Raw genomic sequence first — 16,489 nt, 5'->3', positions numbered from 1 at the left:
CTGTCAGCCTGGCTACAGTGCTGAAGAGAAACCTGGGGTTGTTTTTATTTTCTTCTATTAATGTGGAGTAGTAGGCAGCTCTATGAAGAATCTCTTATTAAAAGGAACACCTAACCCCAAGACCAATTAGCCTAATGGGATGTGACACAAAAATCCTTTGTAAAGCGCTTTCTAGAACACGTTTGAAAGTAGCAGTGAAATTGTTTGAAAAAAATATAGAAGTTTTTATTATATTTATTTAACTTCCCAATCTCAGATGGTATTATATGGCTGCCCAGCTGACCTCAGCATCATATTATTTCTGTATAACAGAGCCGCAGAATGTACATAACTCCTGTCAAGCTCCATCATATGCTAATATTCCAGATGTTTGTACAAAATGTTTAGATGAGAAAGGTACTTTATTTCATTATATATGTGAATGTCCAAAGATCAAAAACTTCTGGAAAGTTGTTTTAAAACTTGTGTCAGAAATGTTTAATATCAAAGTCCCTTTAAATGTCAAACTCTGTGTACTTGTTATTTATCTTAAGGACAAACCTCTGGACTTTGGAATTATTCAAGCCAGGAGAACTATTGCACTCTGTTGGAAGAGTGTGGATGCACCATCATTGAGAATGTTTATACAGGAGCTTTCGGACTGTATCAGTCTGGAAAGACTAACTTGCATTGCTAAGGGCAAGCGGAAACACTTTGTTCAGCTCTGAGAACCATACATGAACATCATGATAGATGGAAGTCTAGGCTTTACCTGGAAGTAAATTGTAAACAAAGTAGGGAAATACTGTATTTCATCTTATTTGTATTCTATCTGGTATCGATGCAGGGTGAATGTGCGTGTGAGTTTGGATATGTATGTCTATGTCTTGTACGTACTTCTGGTCTCAAATTGTTGTTGATGTATGTTTTTAATGTGATGTTATAAGAAAATGACAATAAACATTGTGGGGGAAAAAAACAGTAACTCATTTAATTGTTTCAGTAAGGATGAGCAAATTTGTTACTGGAAAGCTACAAAGGTTGAAAAGTTTGCTCTGTTGTAGTATTAGGTTGGAATGAAAACCTGCATCCTCTGCAGCTTTCCAGGAACATGTCTTATCACGTTTAGTTTGCACTAAGGGCAAGCTTTTTTTATTTCAACCACATCATGTCTTTGTCAACCAGCTACGTACCACAAGCTTTTAAGGAAGCAGTAATTAAACCTCTGCTTAAATAGTCCACTCTTGATCTTTAGCTAATTATAAACCCATATCAAACCTGCCCTTCATTTCCAAAATCCTTGAAAAAGCTGTTGCTAACCAGCTGTGTTATTACTTAGTTAGTAATGGTTTGTTGGAAGACTTTCAGTCAGGATTTAGAATCCATCACAGCAAGGAAATAGCACTATTAAAAGTTACTAATGACCTTTTCATGGCATCAGATAATGGACTTGTCTCTATACTCGTCCTGTTAGATCTTATTGCAGCATTTGACACCATAGATCATAAGATTGTGGAACAACATGTAGAGATTAAAGGAACGGCATTAGGCTGGTTTAAATCATATTTATCAGATAGATTTGAATTTGTTAATGTTAACACTGACTCCTCCATGCATACACAAGTTAGTCACAGAGTTCCACAAGGTTCTGTCCTTGGACCGATATATGCTCCCTTTAGACAACATCATCAGAAAGCACCACGTATACTTCCATTGTTACGCAGACGACACTCAGCTGTACATATCTATGAAGCCTGATGAATCTAATCACATAGTTCAACTTCAGGAAAGTCTCAAGAACATTAAGGCCTGGATGACCCAAAACTTCTTACTTCTAAATTCAGACAAAACTGAGGTCATTGTTATTGGCCCTAAACATCAGAGAAACACTGTCTGACCAGGTAGTCACCTTGGATGTATTAGTTTGGCCCCTAGCTCCACTGTGGAGTTATGTTTGACCAGGACATCTCATTTGACCCACATATAAAACAAGTCTCTCGGACAGCTTTCTTCCACCTGCGCAATGTTCTGTCTCAGAAGGATGCTGAGAAACTTGTCCACGCATTTGTTACCTCTAGACTAGATTACTGTAATTCTTTATTATCAGAATGTCACAGTAGGTTTGTGAAAATCCTCCAAGATTGTTTTCATTATAACTAGTCAGAGCTGAAACCTGATGGTGCACAAGTGTTCCTGGTCTCTCGCTCCTCTCTCTCAACAGCACCAAAAGGGTCCTCTGGAAGTTTTGCATTACACCCTTCTTTAGCCAGTTCATGATAGGAAAGTGAGTAGTGAGATTTAAGGGGTTACAGTTAGGTGATAATAATTCAAAAAGAAAAGTTGCCAAAATTTGTGTTTTAAAAGCACAGACTTTCAGCTTTAATTTGAGGGTACTTGCATGCTATTGTCAGTCACTTAATTAACAAGTCATGCTTGTAATGTAGCTATTATAATGAAATCAATTTGACCAGGGATCCGGTGTACGTTCCATGGCTCTGTGACATTTTTTTGACCATCTGGCATGTCAGATTTGACACACAATACTTTGATGTGTTGTCCTCCATGTTCAGTTCTTTCTAGTCCACCAGCTGTACCAAAGCTGTCTTCAAGGGGTAATTGACTCAGGCATTCACCTCAGACCACACATGGTTCTGTGTAGGTTTAAAAAATAGTAAGTCTCTTTGCCGCAGTCAACTCCGACCAGGTTCCCATAGACCATAGGTTGTAACGAGCCAGCACACTCCTGTCGCCATGGTAACGCTCCGGTCTCTGTTAAACAACGTCACACAGCGTTACATGGCGTTTTCCTGCAAACGCTCACCGGAGTCAGAGGGTGTGAGATGTGCCGGCAAAATAGTCCGCAAACCGCGTTAAAGTGAGAAAGTCAAAGTTGTTTAGTCCCTCTCAATTCTCCACGAGTGACGGATGATAACCAGAATGATTAAACTGGACGTGAGTGATGTACAGTTTGCTGGCTGTGACTCAACCTACTGCTCACTGTTGACTGACGCGATTGCCGTGTGACTTTTAACGCTGGTTCAGGAGTACTCTTCTCTCCTCACAAAAACGGGAAATCAGGGGTTCAAACATGACTATTTGTGTTGCTGATGAACAAAAAAAGTTACACGGGATGTTATTTATATACTGTTTGTTTATTAACTGAAAAATGTACTCTTAATACCACCAAAGTGGAAATTGCTTTGTTATTTGTTAAGTTGAAAGTGTCTTGGTTCCCAATCAGTGCGGAGGAGAAAACAACTGACATGCAGGTATGGCTGGAATTGCCCACAGCCAGCAGCTCACGATGGGTGACAGGGCCCGACTGAAGTAGGGAGCCCCCACCCCCACATTCCTGGCATCAGTGTCCACGATGAAAGGCTTTTGGGCATTGGGGGTGGGCCAGACTGGGGCTTCAGTTAGGGTTGCCTTGATCGGGTGAAGGCTGCAGCACATGCATCATCCCAGTCGAATGGTTATCCCTTTTCAGTCAGGCAGTGAAGTTGGCTGGTGATGGTGGCAAAGTCTTGGACGAAGCGGGGGTAGTATGAAGCCAGGCCCATAAAGCTCTGCAGTTCAGAGTGCTGACAACATGGCCCAGGAACTATTTTGCAGGGTTCAACTGCAGCCCAGCCTGGCAGATGGGGGTGAAGTCTCCACGCAAGTTGGACAGGGCTCCTTTTAAGTTGGCATGCATCAGCAGGTCGTCAAGGTACACAACACAACAGCTCCAGGGCACATCCATCAACACCCTCTGCATCAACCTCTCAAACGTCTCTGGTGCGTTCCAGAGCCCGAAGGCATGACCAGGAAGTGCCACAGCCCCTGTCCGGCCGCCAGGAGCCAACTCCACCTGCCGGTAGCCACTTCGCAGATCAAGGGAGCTGAACCAGCTGGATCCTGCGATGTAGTCAATGGCATCATCAATATGAGGAAGTGGATAAGAGTCCTTCTTTGTGACAGTATTCAATCGCCGATAATCCACACAGAAACCAGGTGTCATCCTTCTTCCTCACCAAGACTGCATGAGCTGCCCATGGGCTATTGGAAGGCTAAATCACCACAGCCACAGCTATCTCACTGATCTCGTCCTCAGCTGCCTGTCGTATAGCAAGGGCCAGCTAATGGGGGCGTAGGCAGATGGGCTTGGCGGAGCCCGTCTCTATACTGTGCTGGACCAGCCCAGTCTGCTTGCAGTCTACATCTCTTGCAGAGAGGATATACATGTAGTCATCGAGGAGGCCTTTCAGCTGGTGGCGCTGTTCGGGGTCTAGGCCGTCACTGCTGCGTTGGCATAGGTTATGTATTGTTACATGGAGAGAATGTGGTCGGAGGTTCATTACCCTTGAAGACAGCTTTGGTACAGCTAGTGGACCAGGAAGAAGAACAAAACAACAAAACAACATGATTTTTTTTACATTGAAATTATGCATTTGTATTTTTTTCAGTCTTCAAATTTTCAATATGAGTTTTTCACTTTTATTTTTCAATGTTCACAAATTTAGAATCAAAAATTTGTTTTTTAAATTCTAAGTATATACATTCAACTGCTAAAATTAATTTGCAAAAATTCAGATTAAACATCCGGGATATCACGCAAAAGCAATCGATTATCTCACATCGAACCAATACTTCGGTCAATCAGGTCATGTTTCAGTGGTCATGTGACTGCGCCATACTGTCAGCTATGCTACGCCAGCAATGGCAACAAACCAGCATGATGGTGTGTTTGAGAGTGTATTAACTCTTTTATTTGGCTTTTGTGTCATTTGTTTGTAAGATTCATTAACAGGTACCTAACACTATTGCCACATCCAGACTCAGTTAAATCGGATTTTGCTGTTACTTTTTCATCAGTTCAGCGCACCTGCAGAGCACCTACTGCCCCACACTTAACCCAGCAAACCATGGAGTTGCTCCTGTGGGCTGCTCTGGCAGCCTGCAGAACGGGAGCTGAGAGCGCTGCTGCAGAATTCCCTTTCTATCACCTTTCATGGCTTCCACAAATATATTGGGTTTTGAAGGCCTATTATGATGAAAATGATCAACTCTTGACTTAAATGGAACGTGCTGAGAGTATGTAGTACAGTGCAAGGTTTTTCTATATTCATCAATGTCATGCAAGACAATCTTCAAATATGCCTCTCCTAACATTATAATATTTGTGTGTAATTAGAAAAAACAGATAATGTGATAGTTCATGTTTTAACACTCTTTATTTTCTATTGGTCCTGTCCAGGTATTTTTACCAAGGGCAAAGGGAAAAGGCACTTTCCTGCTGCAAATCTTGTTCCTGCAAAGAGACTTAAACCACTTGAAGTCTATTAAATCTATTTGCTGCCAAAGTAGTGTGAGAAAACTGTCTATATGCAGGCAGGGCTGGGCCATAGGACTGCTCATTTAGATGAGAGCACAACACATGAAGATGTAATCTCATGAAATGATTATGTTAATTAATTATGACCACACATGAACACACCTCAAATAGGTTGGGTGAGGACAGTCATGGTTACTTTAGTAAAATGAACAAAACTATGGGTTAGGGTTTTATGAAATAGGATAGGCCTCTGTTCAGAGCTTCTCTTTTATTTGACGTTAGTTGTTTTACACAGATTACGGTCAGGTGGTGCTTCATACATGTTTCAGAGTATTAAGCTTTAATAAAAATAAATGTAAAATTGTTTATATTTACTTTGTCATGGTGTGTGATACACGCTATTTTTGATATTGATGATTTAAATGTTTTGAGCTTACATTGTGTACTCTTTTGCTTAGAGTTATGTGATGCACTCAACATTAACAGCAGTGTTAATGTTGCACATTCTTAAAAAAGTGCAGAAACTGACTGCACTTTGTGCAATGCACATTGTTACTTTATTTTAACAGATTATACCGAAATAAAACCTTGAAAGATTATAGTCAAATCTCTGTACATTTATTGTTAAGCCTATCTATATTGACAATAAACATTTTGGTGAACATTTATTAGGTCATGTCTTACTGTAAATCAGCAACTGCACACTAATTGTTTAATTTAAAAGTCAAGTCAAACAACTTGGACTTCTTGTTTTGTCTTCAAAACTCATTTAGATGACCTCTTAAGTCTGGACTGTAATCAGTCAAGAGGTCTGGTTGCTTTGACTTAACTTCTAGGAATAATTTATACCTGATAAACTGTTAAAAGTTTGTATCTAGTTTTCGTCTGCATTATTTTCCACAGCCGGATGGGGTAGCCGAAAACTCTGTCTTGTGGCTCCTAATGATACTGGCTATACAGGCAGGATCTTAAAGGCTGCAAGTCGTGGGGGTCAAAATCTGTTCATAGCCCCTGCTCAAGAAGAACTCAGCACAAATGCTAATGAAGCATTCAGAAGCATGCCAAAAGCCACATGTCAGAAGTATGGAATAGCAATTCCCCAGCAGCTCCTGACGGAACACATCAAGTATTGTGTTGTCATAATGTTGACCGTGTCTATTAATACTATATTAGCATATAATATAGTATTAAACAACAAGAAATTCAGAGACAGTTTGTTTGAAAACGACACTGTTGCTCTTGTTTGAAACTTCAATTTTTCAACAGCAGCTATGCAGCAATGTTCTGTCTGTTCATATACTGTACATATACTAAACTGTATATATAATGAATACATTGATTTGATTTTGTTATGCTCAAATAAGGGTTGATGGCTTTAACTTGTGATTTGAATCTTTATGTTTAAGTTATTTTTGTATTAATTCAGGCTGGTTAACTATCAGTGACACTACCAAGGCCATATCTCAGTGTGTGATTCATTTTCTCCCTATTCATGAAATGGAGAGTCCCTTACTTCTCAGCATGGACATCAGAACAACTCCTGCTAAATAGGACTTGGCCCTTATCTCCTTCTACATGCGGCCTAATGTGGAATGGGCAAGACCCCTGAATTGCAGACTTGAAAGTAGCTCCATGTTACAGTTAGTCAAAAAATAATTAAAGTATTTCCTTTTTCTTTATTCTGTCAAACCTTAAATTATGCTACAGGAGATGCTGCCATTGGACAGGTTGTAAATCACTTTTTCTTCATAACATGCATGGAAATCTGAAGTACACGACTTTGGCCATCTATTCCCGTCAGCCTCTTGTCAGTTGTCTTGTCATGTTGTTTTTTTATGCACAATGACTCATACTTTTTTATTGTATCCACCATCCTTGATGGGTCATAGAGTGACATTTATATATGGCCAGCTCAACTTTGTCAAATGAAGAGGAAGTGAATCAGATTTGTGATACACAAATAATCCTGATTGTACAGCCACTTAAATGCCAATAATCTGTAAATAAAATTGAGGGTGGAGTGTTATATTCAGCACTTTTTACAAGTGTACATAGTATCTAGCATTACACATTTTGTTCTATCTAATTTGCTTCCCTCTGTCTTGAAGCTTGAAGGTGAATCCAGACTCTCAGATAAGGACAAAGTAAGTGTCCAGGACTTGGCCTTTGCCTGGGACCTTCCCTAACTGAGAACAACAGGAGATGGTTTTTTGAGAAGCTGTTGATCCATGCTGTGAGTGAATGTTTGCAAAAATTGATTTCCTAAAGTAGAAGTGGCAATTCTTTTTATTAATTGTGTGATATACTCCCAGCAAAGTTTATCAAAAATTGGTTTGAAAACATTAAATTATTCCACTATTCTGGTTCGTCTATTCCAAAGGGGAAAATAATCATGGTCAATGATTTGAAATGCATCACTTCCTATATGCCAAATTATTTTCTTGGAAACATAAAAGATTGTGGGTGGTTTGTTATACTGCAAATGCAAGGAGTTACAGGTTTTTTTGAGCAAGAGAATAGGATCAGTATTACCTCATTCACCAGTGGATAGGAAAACAAATTATTTAAATGCCTCAACAAATTTCAGTGCTTGGAAATATGTACTTGAAAATATTCCTTTTCTAATATACTACTCATACTGTTCGAGCTTGCTTTATATTAAGGGATGCTATGTGTTCTACCTTCTCTGTCTTATTACTATCAAAAGGTAATTGGATGTGTCACAAAACAAATAAAGCAGCTGAGACAAGGTCTTAAAGAAACCCCAATATGGACAGTGCTGACCCAAACACCTGACACAGTTGGTTTTACTTTTTCCAGAAGAGGGAGCAGGGAATTTTAGCCCTGAGGTAATTTTTAATTACTCTGATCTTATAATGTTTTTTTCTTAGTATGCCTTTGTCGAATACTAGTAAATATTAGAACTCATACCTGGTCAGCATCCATTACGGTCCATTTTCAATCTTATTCTTGTTATTTCTGTCTTCCTGCATACTAGTGATATGTGATCAAAGAACGACAGAAGATTACATAAGTCAGGGGTCTTCAACGTTGTTCAGGCCAAGGACCCCGAACTGATGGAGAGATAGAGCAGGGACCCCCTACTATATAAATTGTATAAAATTGTGTTTTATATTAAACTGGGCCTAGTGCCATGTATAAACATAGCTACCCTGTTATTGTGCATTCAAATAATACACAGGTTCATATATTCATGTTTTTATTATTGTGTGTCGCTGAATGTGTGCATTGCTGACTGAAAGATAACGTCTTCTGCCTCCATTTATCCGTTCGCTACAATATGTTGGATTCATGTTAATGTGTATTTAAAGACATTTAAATTTGTGGGAAAAAAATTGGTTGGAAAAAAAATAAAAAATTAAGAAAAGATAAAAATTGTCTAATCAACCAACAATTTCGCGACCCCCCTGCAGTACCTCCGCGGACCCCCTGTTGAAGACCTCTGACATAAGTGATATGCAGTAAAAGAATGTTAAGGTGGAAAATTATTCAAGCCTTTCTCATGCTTTTTTCCAATTAACATACTCTTTCAGCGAATCACCTGGCCATGTGAGGATGATGACGATGCTGATGATTGTTCAGTTTAAACCAAATGCTGCATGTTTGGCTATCTTTGACAACTCATTGCTAAAGGTAGGTAAATGGAGTACACTTGGATGTTCTATTTAAATATTATTTGCCAGTTAGCGACATAAGTTACATAACTGTTAAAATATTCAATATAAACTTCACGTCGGGATGTATTTTATTTATTATAAATGTTGTCATGTTGCAGTTTTCAGTTTAATAGTCGTCTAACTGGTCTCATTCTAAAAAATTACTTCGACCAACTTATCTCAAGGGTTATACTAATCTTCTATTGAGTGTAAAATGTTAGTGCAATAGTTGGTCATTTATGCTGATGACTAGTAAAGTCAAATTAGTTTAAAATTTAAGTTTTCTTGTTAATAATTTGATGTACCCATTTATGTAATCAATTTTAATCTATTCCATAGCAGCACCAACTGAACTGACCAGTCTTGTCAAATTCTGGACTGGATGGGAGATTCTATCACCAAGTTTCTCTGTAGAGGTAGTCGAGGGCAGATACCCAACAGCCTCCACCTGATTTGAGACCTTGCGCATCCCAGGGCATTACAAGAATTACACATCTTTTAAGAGTGACATCCTTGCCTGTATAAGCACTTAACAGACAAGATAAGTTCATGCACTAGAAATATTGTAATGTTTTGTTGGTAAATAAAAAGTCAAAGACTGGGCCCGACTTCCTATCTAACACATATATTCTATTACTACTGGAGTCTTCAGTTGTTGGTCGAAATAATTCTCTGGAGATGGTCATAGTTCAATGCAGTAGAGTTTATTATTTTACAAGCAATAAACCCAAGCAGGCTCCTAAACCTAACCAAAGACCGATCTTCAAACCTTTTGTTTTATATGTTTCATTGCCTGTTCGGTTGGAGGTTTTTCCCACTCCTTCCTCGTTTATAGCTTCTGATTCGTCCTGAATCTAACGGTGTCACCCTTTCATTGTAGATTTTTGGCTTTAGATCACTCAGTCATGGGCAGTGGTGTATAAAGTACTTGAAAGCCATACTTGAGTAAAAGTACAGATATCTTACCTGAAAGTGACTCCGGTAAAAGTAAAAGTCACCCGTAAGAAAATGACTTGAGTAAAAGTCTTACAGTAGCTCATATTAAATGTACTTAAGTATCAAAAGTAAAAGTACAAGTACCAAACTTAAAAATGCAAAGTGCTTTTTATAGTAGGCCTATACAGAAACAAAACAACCCAAAATTGTTCTCTTCAGGCTTTATTTCTACTGACTGAAAAATTATAACAAAAATATACATTTGTAAAATTATACATTAGTATAATTTTACAAATTTTGAACACTCAGTAAGTTCAGTAATAAAAACAGAATTCTCAGAACATTTTGCCAAGCAGCTTTGTTGAACTCACAGTGCTAATGTAATGCAAATACTTTTTTCATACCTGTCAATGTTTGAACTATGAATTCAATATGAACAAGAACAATACAACAACTTGGTGGAAGGATGTGAAAAAGAGAACCCATTACATTTTGTTACAGATCCATGATTTTCTTCATCTCTTCATTCACTGAGACAAGAGGTTTTTTGACATATTTACAGATTTCGCAAATAATAATTCATGGATCTTGAGAAAGAAAAAGAATCAGGCATATTTACAACAGACTGATATCTATGAGTGTGTAAAATTTGGTGCAGCCTGATTTAATTTAATTGGACTGAATACCTGCACGTCTGGAGACAGTGGTCCCAACACGGTAAGGTCTCAAAACAAAGGTGGGGACTCGATGAAAAGTCGACTCTGTCTCTGTCGTCACTACAGTGTTTTGTTTACCAGGCATCAGTGCTGAGACTCACTGAATGTTGGAGCAGACGCTGTGTTTGACTGAGCTGCACACTGCAGAATTTATCTTTATTGCAACACTTGTTTTCCACAAGACTTGAGCTGAAGCCTCAGTTTCAATTTAGGCTCTTGATGCAAGAAGTGGTGAATCTGTCTGGTTGGCATCAGTCTGGTTGAAGCACTCAATAATGTCCCTTTGGCGATTTGCTTTCATGATAAACACATGTCTCTCCTGTTTAGATTTCAAAATAAAATCAACTTGGCCTGTTTTACTGCAGCAGAAGCAGAAATTTCCCTCGTATCACCTCACATAGAATTGATTAACATGGTCGCAAATGCAAAATCCTTCACAGCCGGTGCTCATTAAATGTCAGACTTCTTCATCGTCTTTTTGATCCAGCTAAGTTGTTCCTCTGTGAGATACATGTACACTCCTGGCTTGTCAATCAGGCCACACCCGATTCCGAAAGAAGTGACTCCAACCAGAACCTCCGCTGCACATCAGTGGGCCTCCTGAATCCCCCTACAGAGAAAACCACGATCACTGAAAGGCAGTCCAGACACTGACAGGAGGGACGGCAGTTAAATCCCTGCAAACAAACATTCACCGTTACTTACCTGACAGGTGTCAGCTCTATTTTTCCCATCTGAACCGGCACATATCATGTCGCTGGTGATCACGGGTTTGCTGTTGTAATATTCAGGAGAGTTGCACTTCACTCTGTCGACCACAGTCACATTGACGGACATCAAGACGTCGGACACATACTCGTTGTTTGTTCGGCCCCATCCTGCCACCATGCAGCTGGTCCCAGCTGCCGGATCACCCAACTTAAGATACTTCACCGTCTTGGTTTCCTTCACAGATTTGTCAAGCTGAAATAAGAAAAGAACAAAATGTATTCATAAATAGACACCAGTGAAGTTATGATAAGTAAACATAAGATACTTGTAAGTGCAAGGAAACACAAATGAACTAGTTTGTAAACAGAATATATACAGTGGGAGAGTATATGCCTCATTAGATTGATTGTATTACAGTGATCATGTGCGTCCAGTATGATAAAGTAACTGTGATTAAGTCATAATTAGTTTATGCATTCAGATCATGTTAACATATTATTGTATCCAACACATTTGCATCGGCAAATAAATCTGAAAGAAACATAATGCTGCATTTTCTATAACCACATAAAATTTCTTAGATTTTAACCAGCACATAATGTCTTTTATGCTGTCCATTGGAAATGAAGATTATTGTTGGCGCATGTTCTGAAATGTTGTAATTATGGTAACGCACACTTCACAGCGGGCAGCGGTCAGGACCCATGATTTATCGATCAGTATCCCTCCACAGACTGGTATGGGTTTCTCAAGCAGAGCCATGTACGGCAGCGAGTGGGGCTTCACTTCTTTCCCATCGATAATCTCAGAGCCATCACCTAAAACCAAAATTCAGATGATACATTTGAAAAAAAAAAGAAAGAAAAAGTAGTAGCTGAAATATTTAAATCAGAAATATTCTACTCACTTGAGTGGACGATGAGGAGGACCATGCAGGAGAGGAGACCGGTGAAAGTCCCCAGGCAGGACATGTCTTCTTTTCTCTCTCTTTGATGTGATGGTGAGATGCACTGAAGCCCCCCTCAGTGCTCACACTCGTCTTTATGTCCTGAAGTCAAAGGATGTGGTCTGACCATGGAAACTCACGAGTCAGCGTATTGGACGCAATCTTGCCATGAGATCTGATGTCCACTATCTCTGTGCAGAAGTCTGTGGTAACCGCTGTTATCATTTACCGCTCATCTGGTCGGGTGGAGACCATAAGTGATGCGTTTTTTTTAATCAGTACAAAATGTAAAACAGGCACATAACACTAACAGCTAGTAAACTGTGGGATAGCAACCAAATATGAAAAACTAATCAGTGAGCATTAGGCATGGTTCCTATAGTCTTTATACTGGATACGATAATTAGCAGCTGACTGAAGCTTCACCTTTATTGTACAGGTAAGAGAGTGGTAATACTTTCACTAACTCTCTGTCAGAAAGAAAATGAGCATCATGTTCTTTAATAATCTTCAAATGAACAGAACACATCAATCAAGTCATCAATCTTACTGCATTAGTTAATTCTTAGTGACACAGTTTGCCACCACAGACACTAACAAATTGCTTTCTGATTACACCATACCTACACATCGTCAGGTATGACGGGGGAAACAGCTTTTAGTGTAAGTGTAGGTCTTAGAGAGTGAATATAACTCTGGTACAGTACATTTCTACTTGGAGAGGTTCTAGAACAGGGGTCTTCAACTAAAATTGCAAGAGGTCCAGACATCAACCCTCCTCCCCTTCTGGGGTCCGGATAATTAGAGACATACAAATATGGGCTCTGACTAAATCAGCTTAATTAACATTTTTATTGCACGAGGTTGCTTTTGTAACAATACAAAATCAAACACAAACTGGCAAAAATACAATGCCTATTCTGGACAAACATGAAACAAAGTGCAATAAACATTCTGTCTTGGAATTTGCATATAGGCCTACATTCCTTTTAACCATAAAGATGTAACATCCTCAAAGACAAACATATAAAGTGCTTTAAGTTGAACTGAGCTTAACAACCACTTAAAGATTGAAGCAAAAACTTCTTAGAAAAAGTAACAATAAATCATTTTCATAGGTTCATTCACATGTCGCCTATTGTCTGTAGGCCTAGTTCCCTAATTCAGTGGGAGAAATTGGCTTTAGCTTTCTCTGCTAGTATTTTGAACCTCGGGAGGAATGGGGTCAGTGTCATTCTCAAACAGGAATGTAAATGTAAAAGAATGTAATTCTTGAACGGTATTTGGTCTTGTGTTGAGAATGCGGATTCGCAACTGTATGTGGAGCCAAACATTGTCAAGGTGTGTACTGCCACTTTCGTGAGACCAGGGAAAACTTTCTCAGGTACAGTCTGTAGCCAGAAGGTGGCAGCATCACTAACTGCACACTGCTCTTTCAGCACTACATTTGCTTGCAGGTCAACAAGTTCCATCTGTAGAGATGCCATATCTACCCACTTGAGGGTAATTTTAGCCTCCTGTGAAAACGTGGTCACATTTTTTACTAGAAAAGGATTCTGAATGAAAAGGAGGACCTGTTCTTCCAGGCTGAAGTCATCAAAACGATCACTGAAGTTTCCAATCAGTTTTTGTATGAACTCAACGTGAGAGGAAATATCTCTCTCACCCTGAATTTGCTTCATTGCTGGAAAATGTGTAAAGTTCTCTTGGAGATCCACTTTGAAAATCCCCAACTTCCGCTGGAAAGACTGGACAGCTGCTACCAAATCACACACAGAGTTGATCTTGCCCTGCAGTTTTAAGTTGAGGTCATTTAGGTGTGAGGTTATGTCAACTAAGAAGGCCATAAAATCTTTTTTTCTCTCATCTTCCAAAAACTGAGCAAACTGTCTGGCCTTATGATTCTTCTGTTGTTCCAGGAACATTTTTATTTCATTTCGAATGGCCCAAACGCGTGCTAGAACTCTACCTTGGCTCAACCATCTCACATTGCAGTGCAGCAGTAGGTCATTTGAATTTACATCAACTTCCGTAAGGAATTCTCGAAGGAGGCGATGTTTATGTGATGACGATGCCCTGAGACAGTTGATAAGTTTCATCACAGTATTCATAACCTCTGCATATTCTTCTGAAAGAGCAGAACAGACTGATGGATAATGCAGTGATAGGAGGAGAGGTCTGGATTGTCCTCTCTCATTCGAGTTACTGCTCCTTTTTCTTTACCCATCATGGAGGGAGCTCCATCGGTGGTGATGGACACATCTTTCATACTGATACCTCTGTGTTAACATTTCTTTTATAGCTAAGTATATGTCTTCCCCTCTGGTGTGTGTTGTTACTGCTGTGATGCCTAAAATGTCCTCATGCGGGTCCGAGTCTTCAAAGTGTGGCGTTTTAAATTGCCGCTTTTGACAACCGCAACAGACTCAGAGCAAATGAGACGCACCGGTCTTGCTGAGCTCACTGCAGAAAGAACCAACACATACTTTTCTGTCCACTCTGCTCGGAAGACTCGGTTTTAAACGTCAACTTTCCCTAACTTTTGATAACGCCATATTTCGCTTTTCATCTCCGTCTGCGTGCTTCTCTCTGCCTAGCAACCCAGCTACACAGTATATGATAGCAACACATAGGACCAAAGCGGCTCCACTGGGCTGGCGTCGTTATGCCTGATTAAAAGTCTCTTAAATGTCAAACAAGGCCGCCGATGTATTTATACTTTTTTTTTTTTAATGGAGAGTCGCGGTCCGGATGGAAACCTCTCGCGGTCCGGATTTGGACCGGAGTCGGAAGTAAAACTCTTAACAAAGTTTCTGAAGGTGAACCTGCGGAGGGATCATTACCAGTACAGCCTGCTCGACCCCGGTCGACCAAGGCAACCCGACCAACCTCCGGAAGCTCAGGGTCTCGCGCTGCCCCCCGAAGACAAACGCGCCGCGCGCCGTGCGCAAACCTCCGCTGCTCAAGTAACGAGACAGTTTTGATAATATAAGAAGTAGAAAGTACAGAAATTTGTGTTCAAATGTATCGAGTAAAGTAAAAAGTCGTCAGGAAAATAAATACTCAAGTAAAGTACAGATGTGTGAAAAATCTACTTAAGTACAGTAACGAAGTATTTGTACTTCGTTACCTCCCACCACTGAGGAAAAGTGGTTCAGAAAGAATTGAAGGCCACAATGTACAGTGCCTCTCCCATAGTTCTTCTTACCACAAGGTTAATTATGTTTCACAGTTTGATTATTTTCCAATGGTTGATGAACACAATGATCGGTTAGGCACAGCTCTTTTTTTCATGACACTGGATTTGATCATGGGCTACTGGCAGACTCCTTTGTCACCAGATTCCAAGAAAAAGATGGTTTTCTTAACTTTGCATACCAATTTGGGCCAATTCCATTCGGGTTCTTTAGTGCACCAGCCACCTCATGTGCTTCCTCATGCTGCATATACTGACGCCAACTTGGATGACATCATCATGCACAGTGACAGCTGAACATTTCATGTGCAGTGTGTGGCGGCAGTGCTCGAGTCACTGAGGCTGGTAAGACTCACAGGCAACCTGAAGAAGTGTCCAGTTGAATGGCGGGACATACGATATCTACGATACAACTTTTGACTAGCAATTGCTGCCTGCCCGAGGGCCAAGACCAGAAAAAAGGTGGGATGGTTCTTGGGGCTGGCCAGTTATTAATGCTAGTTCATTCCGGCATTCATGGATCTGACCAGCCATAAGATCTCAACCATAAGGGTTCCTCTGTCCAGTGAATGGAGCGGTGCCAGCTGGCGTTTGAGAGGATGAAACAAAGCCTCTATTGGGACCCACACCCTCAAACACCTTATTTATGGCTCCCTTTCATTTTGCAGATCGATGCCTCAATCAGGAAGCAGAGGGTGGTTCTGTCTCAGCAGGGGGAGGTTGTTGAGTGGCCTGTGCTTTACATCAGCTGGATACTTTTGGAGAGGGAGTCTCGTTACAGCACGATTGAGGTGGGCCTGGTGATCCGGTGGGCAGTTGACGCCCATTGACCCTATTTTCTGACCATGCTCCCTTTCAGTCCCGTTAGTAGCTGGCTTTATAGTCACAGGCCAGGGGCACAGATGGCCTTGGCTGACTTCCTCCTGGATGCAAAATAGCCAAGAAGTTGAATCTAAACCTTTGGCTCCCATTGTTGACAACTGAGTTGAAATTAGATTGGATCACTTTGTGGCC

General features: G+C 40.2%; 1 pseudogene; it reads right to left on the bottom strand.

Annotated features, from left to right (window-relative positions):
- Positions 1–10,327: 10,327 nt before the first annotated feature.
- On the bottom strand, positions 10,328–12,481 carry LOC124851078 (annotated as a pseudogene).
- Positions 12,482–16,489: the final 4,008 nt, after the last annotated feature.

Source organism: Hippoglossus stenolepis, chromosome 17, assembly GCF_022539355.2.
Source record: "Hippoglossus stenolepis isolate QCI-W04-F060 chromosome 17, HSTE1.2, whole genome shotgun sequence".
Lineage (NCBI taxonomy): Eukaryota > Metazoa > Chordata > Actinopteri > Pleuronectiformes > Pleuronectidae > Hippoglossus > Hippoglossus stenolepis.
Note: the sequence above shows the minus strand (reverse complement) of the source record. Positions and strands in the feature narration are given on the sequence as shown.